The sequence below is a fragment of the Dermacentor variabilis genome, unplaced genomic scaffold (assembly GCF_050947875.1).
Source record: "Dermacentor variabilis isolate Ectoservices unplaced genomic scaffold, ASM5094787v1 scaffold_14, whole genome shotgun sequence".
Classification (NCBI taxonomy): domain Eukaryota; kingdom Metazoa; phylum Arthropoda; class Arachnida; order Ixodida; family Ixodidae; genus Dermacentor; species Dermacentor variabilis.
Window position 1 is genome coordinate 5780954 of NW_027460302.1, and position 7581 is coordinate 5788534.

At 45.6% G+C, this 7581-nt stretch overlaps 1 long non-coding RNA gene across 1 annotated transcript; it reads left to right on the forward strand.

Moving 5' to 3' along the window:
* Positions 1-4641: 4641 nt before the first annotated feature.
* LOC142567668 (uncharacterized) lies at positions 4642-7062 on the forward strand. The gene is made up of 3 exons (XR_012825207.1): positions 4642-5012; positions 5752-6670; positions 6739-7062. It is a non-coding gene; the product is annotated as an uncharacterized LOC142567668 (long non-coding RNA).
* The last annotated feature ends 519 nt before the right edge of the window (positions 7063-7581 follow it).

The following is a 7581-nucleotide window of genomic DNA, read 5'->3' on the forward strand; positions in this document are numbered from 1 at the left end:
ACGTGTCCGGTATTCCGGTGACCACAGCCGAGATGGGCGTTTCGATGGATAGCAAGAGGCATGAACTTAAGCTGATCAAGGAACTTTGGCATAGGCGTACATACGTGAGCGGCCTGATAGGTTTGCACTGTCCAGCCACCCGCTGGCGTAGAGCTTAACCAGGGACCCTATAACGTGAAACTATTCCAATATGTTCTTATTACAATCTGCTGGCGTCAAATTTGTGTAACCGCCGACGCAAACATCGGGTGGTGACCCTCAGGGTTGTATGAACAGACCAATCAAACGTTCTCCTCGATTACAGGAGGTCACTTTCGTTTGCTTGAAAAACGAATAATATTGCCTACACTGAGTGGCTTGTCTTATCTAATTGGATGACAAGAGGCGAGGCGTACACTCAACTGGAGAGGGATTTGATGGGGCCGAGCCAGTGCACTGAATATGGATAACCGGATGAAGAGGACGGCGCCGGCGTCTGCGATTGGTCCGCTTTCCCTTACTTAGCTTGCGGTGAGTGGTCGAAAATTGCGACGGCATGCCGCGGAAAGTTAAGAATGACACTAAAACCGATCCTCAGCAAAGAAGCGTTGGTACAACTAGGTCGTGAACATTCCGAAAGTGCTCGAAAACGTTACACGGCCACGCAGAAAGCTTTATTATAAGCTTTCTGCCGGAGAGCATGGGCTACTGGCCCATGCTCTACGGCAGGTGCCACTAGCCAATTCCTGAGTGATCGGCGGCAGCCATCTTTTATTCCTTTCGAAATGGGGCAGCGTGCGGCTATTCAGAAGAAAATTCAGTTTTGTTCGGCATATTAATGCATCTTTAACGCGTACACGTCACTTTGACGCGGTGAGTTTTCGTGGTTTCGTGACGTCGCGTGACCGGCAGAGGAAGTGGGTGCAGCCCGAAAACTCTTCACTAATAGCCGAGGGCTAACGGGGAAAAGGCGTCGAATGAGGAATAACTATCTCTCTTTTGTTCGGTCAAATCATGCATAATCGGTGTGTACGCGTCATATAAGATGGCGAGCTATCGCGGTTTTCGTGACGTCGCATGAGAGACAGGCGAAATGGGGGTGGTCCAAAACAGTTTTTGACAAATCGCAGAGGGCTAATTGCAGAGTTGGAATAGAAAAGTTGGAAATAGTTTTACGCTATAGCACCCCAGCCAAACAAAGCGCTAATATTGCTGTGAGGAAATGTAAAACATTTCAGACATCTACAAAAACAACGTGTCGACGATTACACTCCTGCGAAAAATTTACACCAGCAGCAAAGAATACATTTCGTTACTGTCACTATGTGTGGTTGAGCTCTGTGGCACCAGGTGGTTGCACCAATCACATTTGCGCTTCTGCTCATCCCGTGAAACGGCACGGTCAAACGGGCAGGTCCTGTCCCGTTGCGCTTGCTTTATCCGACTACCGGACTCGCGAAACGCTATTGTGGCAGTAATCCTGCGGTGTGAAGTGACGGCCGCAAACGTACAAATCCTGGCGCCGATCGGACAGCGGCAGTACGATGCGCTGCAGCCACTCAGCTCGTTTGCTGCGTTGCAGAGGGACACGATCTCGTAGCTTCAAATGTTGCCAGTAGCTACGTTTGCAGCGCACAACGCAACAAAGTCGAATCGTAGCGCTCGCGAAAAGACTGAGACCGACTCTGACTTCGGAGCTCTCGTCAAAATGGAGCACGTTGTAACGCTGTGTGCCGGAAGTGCTTAGGTGTAGAGAGAAATGGTTCTTGTGCTTTCTCTTTCTGCTACTTTCTTTTTGCAGAAGCAAATTAACTGACATTCCAACTATTACGAACAATATTCGTTCACCATAAAGTTGAAAAAATTATTGATGACGTGCCCTGGGCAGCCAATCGGATAGCTCGCCCTACTAAAATCATTAGGGGAAAATGATGTCAAATTACTAGGGGCGGCTTACAATTCAGCCGAGCGATGTGCTGCGATCGGCAGCGATCCGTATACATCCCATTGGCCGTTTTCGAGCAGACGCTCTTTCGACGCTAGCGCCAAGGTCCCCTTCAGTTACGGCCCTAACCAATGGGCGACGCATTAAGCAAAATGGCGGCGCACATGATTGTTTACGTTGTCATGGCAACAGCAACAGCAGCCGCGCGGCACCTCCTCTCCCAAACGTTTTTCTTTCCTTTTTGTTTTTATTATGCCGACCCGCTCCACTCCCTTTTCCCCATGCCGCGCGCGCCGCTCACTTTTTTTCGTTTTTACCCGTAAGCGGCGCGTTTTTTCTTTTTTATAGCGCGCTTGTTACCGCGCGCCACGCGCCAGCTGGCAAGCAATGCGCGCGCTACGCCGCGCATTGGCATTGCTTGCGAGCTGGCGCGTGGTGCGCCGTGGGCTATGCGTTGGCACGCACGCAGTCTTGCCCATACTTATATTATACCAGCATGTGCCGGGACATAAAAAAATTCCACTTTCAACACAACAGATGTTTAGTCTCGCTTTATTGACTTCGTTTCCGAAAAGAGATTTTTCTGACAACGTGGTGTGATACACGCTCAAAAAAGGAGCAAAAGTGAGAGGTGCATGACATATACTAGAGTACTAAAGACAAGAGTTCACAGATGGTGAAATAACAAAAGAAAGTGCTAGAAAACGCGAAGGCCATTTCATGTACACACATATAAAACAAGATTTTTATATAACGTCCTCAAGACCTAAATGTAGACGAGCTCCTGATATGTGCACTAAGATATTGCAGAAAATTGGACGGCGTGTATGACTTAGTCATGACAACTATAAAAAGGGAAAACTCACTAGTAATGGCAAAAACAATGACACGCAAAATACCTGAAAGATAGAATAAAATGCTAACATTGTTTGATTGAGAGCCATACCAAAAGAAAGCTTACTTATAAATCTGCACGAAAGTATATGAAATGCTTGACATGTTCATTACTGCTGAACAAATTGAAAAAAACATGGCAGAAAAAAATAACATTGTACTAAAAACTGAAACACACATTATCACATTCTTTTGCACTTGGCCACAACTTGAGTAACGGTGGCAAGGGAACAGAAGATAGTCGGCTTTTGCAGCAGCACATAGAAAACATTCGCAGAAAGGCTTATTCCTCAATCAAAGACCAGGTAAAACAGGCCAACACGACTTTTCTTTCTACCCGAATGCAATGCTTAGCAATAAAATTACGTCACTTAAGGCACTAAGTCGTACCTACTGGGCTCTCCCTTGTATAATAAACACGCACTGCAAAAATCTGCATGTAGGACACTTGCAATGCTCATGCTTTCCAGAGGAAAAAAAAGCGTATCATGCCTACACATGAAGGTTGTTCGCGCGGTTTTCCCATCGGGGGTTACTGAGATAGTACACAAACACTAACAGTAATTTTTCAGCTGTTAGTCGGTTTGTAGAACGTGATACACAGAAAAAGCACTGAGGGCGGTATGGAAAGCTGGGCAAGTTACTGAAGTTGCAGAATGAGACTTGGCACAGAAAAACACAAGTCACAGACCAGGTGACAATGAGGAGGAACATCTATTTGTCAGCTTTCTCTACCGGGAAGAGGCAAGTGTAGCACAATCAAGGCGCAACGACGTCCGGAGCCTCATGGAGTACACAAATGGACAGGGCTGTATTCGTGTACATGCGCCTTCTGATGTCCTTGGGTCTGAGCGCTCACCTGTTGTCTTTAGGCACCCGGAACAACCTTGCAGGACTTGTTTTTGAGGTATTTGTGCACCACTGCACGATGCACGAGCGGTACGAGTCGTGAAACGGGTGAAACATCGCGGAGCACAAGCACACAGCTACCGAGGACCACAGAACTGACGAAACTAGCCACGTCGGTCAACGCACAGCAGCGCACGCATCTCGATGACAGTAGATAACAAAAATAAAGCGTTACGTAGCGGACTAAGCAGCAGCCGGGCCGGCGGGGATGGCACGGCGGCGCGGACGCGTAGACAGTCGAAGGAGAGGGAGTTGAGAGGGTATTACGAGAGAGGGCGTAGAGAGAGGAGTTGAGCGGGGGGAAGGGCTTGGCCACCTGGATCGGCGCGCGTGCGCGCGACGATCTACGAGGCCGTGCAAGGGAAACGGATTTTTGCGTCGCCCATTACAGAGATGGCGCCAATTTCCTGTGCCACCGGAACCGGGGAGTGTCCCCCCCCCTGACCGAGGCAGCGAGCGTCTCCGCTTCTACTCCTGCCATAGAGTTAGTAGAACAACTCTAGAGGAAAAGCTGGGCCGGAAAAGTGGGAACCTCTAGGGCGCCGCCCTGTTGCTACTGGTCAATGTGGCCAGCGCAATTACTATTGAAAGAGCTGAAAACAAGTACAGGTCATCTTATGCTTTGTCATCTAAAAACGCATACCTGATGGCTTTATGAAGGTGGTGCGTTAATATTAAGTTTACAGAAAGCGATCGCTAAGTTCGTGACTTATGTAAATCACGATGTATGCATTCATGCAATAAAGGATGACGCGAATTTCGGTTTCGAATCTGTTTTTTGGATACGTAGTAGTTTCGTACAGTTTAGGTTTGACATGCGATCGCGTCGACATCGGACGCTATGGCACACTCGTGCCTTATGTGCCACCGAAGCCCCGAAGTGCTCTCGCATATAGCTTCACAGGTAAGTAAACGAATGTATCTCCTTGTTGAGAATATCACGCGAGTAGGCAGCTCTTGTGGTGCATCACAATCGTTTGAGAAGCGTCACAGTAGAGCATTTTTCTACATGCGGAGCGGTGTTTTTATTTGCAGGTTTCCCTTCAGTAGGAAATTGCTGGACAGGCGGACCAGCGCACCGGAATTGTACTGGCGAAGCCACAAGCAACTCAAAGAATCTGTTTAATTGTTGCACTTTGAACAATCATGCTTCTACAAAGGCCACAGCAGAAAAACAGCCTGATGCCGAGTATTTCTGTGCCACGAAGTAATCAAGAGGCGAGTGCCTAATGCGGACGAAATCGAGTGCATCGAGACTTAGAACGACAGAAAGCTGAGCTAGTTGGTAAGGATTCATTATGCAAAACAGAGGTGAGGCGTGCAGACAGGACACAAGAGTAGAGAAGTGGGCGGCGCCCGTGTTGTTTGCTTGTAAATACTCTACACTTGTGTCCTGTCTGCACGCCTCACCTCCGTTTTGCATAACGAGTGCATCAACCCACATATTAATAGCGTAGGCGTTTTATTAACTGTGCAATATTTTCAACACTTCCTTGCATGCCATTTCATGTGGAATATCTTTTCTGGTCACAAATTTGTGCAGCGAATCTATTTGCATGATCGACCCCGGGCCTGTGGGACCGTTCACTTGCACTTGATGCTGAGTCTTTTACGTGTATCCATAAACTGCAGATATGCACATCAGATCGAAGCATTTCCAAAATTCAAATAATTTAGACAACAGGCACATATGCAATACTGACATAATCTCAAATACCACTAAGCAGCTGGGACACATTTTTGTTGACCATACTCGCAGGTAAAATAAGTAGATCATGTGGATAGCTCCAGCTCATTTTCCTTAAATCAGTTTTCTCGCGCACCGATTATTTTGCTGTATAAGCAAGAGAACCCACCACGTTAGCGTAACGTATCTTGTACATCACACTAATATGTGCTTTAATTTACCAAGTTAGATGAGTTACTCTTATGGCTCATTCAGTCGTATCACACTGCAAGCTGCATTCATCAATCTTCAATTGAATTTTGCAGATGTTAATGAAACATGTTTTCCTTTTATGCAGATATGCAATGGCAAGCCCTTCCGTGTGTTCCAAAGGTAAAATTTAAGCTCTAAATTAAAGAAGACATTTCTAGTCAGAAACAAGCAAAAATGGTGAATGCATAGTATCAGAAGCCCAAGGTACAGAAATTATGAGAAGTGTCGAATGATTTTAAGGAAAGAGTCGTATTAGAAAATGCAAGACTCTTTAGTGGAGGTCAAGCAAGTCAGTATAGGTAGAACACTCTGCAAAATTATGCGTGTTAGGGGATGTCAAACAATGGATCAGGAAATGCGTTGTTTTTCTGCAAAACAAAAGCTGATTGCCATTACATAAGTCACTTTAGCATGATGAGATTGCTGCTTGATAAATTCAGAAATAAACCAAAGAACAAGACACGGAAAAATAAAAAACAATTTAATGATGCTCTCTCTCCCCCACACTGGGATAAATAAAAACAAACACATCACATCTAATATGGACATATCAGACGCCTTGTGAAACACTAAAGGAAAAATTCAGTTGCAAGTTATGGCACTTGCCGCATAGATGTGGGGGGCCTTGCACTAATAGTGATAGTTACCACTGCATTTAGAAATTGAAAGCATTCATGCAGACAAGGATGATTCTTTATATTTTTGGCTACCACTTCAAATGCCTCCACCAAGTGTTACGATGCTGCACGCAGCCATACTAAGGATCTTGCAGCAACACCTGCAGGTAAAAAGCAGAAGCAGTCAAAGTGCTGGTGTGTACTGGACATTATGTTTGAAAACTTTTAGGCAAGAAGAGTGCAAGAAGCAGACATAACAACTGCATTTATTTCCATAATTCCTCATTTGAATGGCCTTTTCTTTTTGTTTAGACAATGCCTACGACTAGCCACAGCAGCTACCTCATACAGACTCCGCAAGCCAAGAGGCTGTGGAGGCAAATGCAGGTAAGAGGCAAGAAGCAATAGCACTGGTATCGACATTCATTTAATTTCTTTTTTTTTCTTTCGTTTAGGCAGCCAGCACACCTCGAACAGCCACCTTGACTGCGGGTGTGTCACCCCAGCCGCCAAGGAAACATTTGAGGGAAAGCGACAGGCAATGTGAACAGCCACTTCTCCATGTAAACTATACTATTTCTCTCAGATGACTCCTACGCCTCGCCACGCCAGCACGCTTGTGCACAAAGATGCCGCGGAGGCACGTGCAGGTCAGAGGCAAGAAGCAGTGGCACTGGTGTCGACATTCACCCAATTTCTTTTTCTTACACTGAGGCAGCCAGCACACCTCGAACAGCCACCTTGACTGCGGGTTTGTCAGTACATTCCTGTTGTACATATGCTCATCAACTTCAGTAAACTTGAACTTGATAATAAACTTGAAGGCAAATGGGACATTGATGCATTGTTTTTTGAAAATTTATTAAACACATACAATATATGTTATACTTTGCAGTGCTACAGAGCGTATTTTGAAGCTTCCCCCTATATTTTGCACCTTTAATTACGTATGTGTTTTGTGGCCCTCAATGCAGTTCATGTTGTAGCAGCTGCTTTGTCTGTGTATCGCACATTGGCTTAAGCTCGTGATATCCACATACTTCTCTCACATATACAAAATAAAGTTCTATGTAGTCCTCAGTGTTACAACAAAAAATGAAAGTAAACAATCCGATCGTGGAATTGTGTTTATTACAGTGATTCCTATTAAAGTTACTGACAAGTTGACTTCAACTGGTCAATCCGTCCATAGCCTCCTCTATTTTTCAAAAATAAAGGAGGCTATGATCCGTCATGGCAAGGAATTGTATGCATACATAAAAAAAAAAAGAGGGGGGGTATAGGATTAGGGCGGTACG